Here is a 730-nt window from a genome sequence, read left to right as displayed (position 1 = left end):
GGACGGCCTCCCCCCCCACCCCCCCCCCCCCCCCCCACACACACACACTCCCTCAGCTCCTGGAAGCAGGATGGCAGCCCTGACATGGCCTCTGGTCACTGTTTCTGGGGGAATCAGTCGGATGGGACGATCAGGTCCCCACTCGTACTGCCTTGTCCTGGTGCCACCTGCTCACCTGATGTGTTCCTGCTCTCATTGGGGCCTGTCAGAGTCAGAAGCACCTCTATTGCCACCCACTGCCAGCACTTTGCTGCTGATGCCTGTCATGTTCAGCGCCGCCTCCGGGTGGTCAGCGTAAGTCATAGTGAGTGGTTGAACTCCCTGCCTCCTGGTCAAATGACCGCCCAACGGGACAATTTGCATATTAGGCTTTTATTATAAAGGATAACTCCTTTCCTGCTAACTTGAGCCAAAACTCCTTCAGGACAAAGCTAGTTTCTCTATTAAAAAAAAGTAAACTCCTAATACATTTACTAAGAGGTAAATGTATTAATGCTTTTCTAATAATCACACTTACTAAGGCATGAGGGGGTAAAACACATGGATTTACTCAAAAGTTTAAGAGAAAGGTACAGAAATACCTGCTGTGATGGGTCATCAGAGTGAGATGCTCTCATAATAGTAATCGGTAAAACACAAACTTAGGATTAAGTTCTCTCTTATGAGAAATTTCTCTTCTTCTAGATTCCCAAGTGGTGGCCTGGGAATAGCATGCACCGGCAGCTATAAA

This window comes from Pipistrellus kuhlii, unplaced genomic scaffold, assembly GCF_014108245.1.
Source record: "Pipistrellus kuhlii isolate mPipKuh1 unplaced genomic scaffold, mPipKuh1.p scaffold_m20_p_8, whole genome shotgun sequence".
Classification (NCBI taxonomy): Eukaryota; Metazoa; Chordata; class Mammalia; order Chiroptera; family Vespertilionidae; genus Pipistrellus; species Pipistrellus kuhlii.
Note: the sequence above shows the minus strand (reverse complement) of the source record.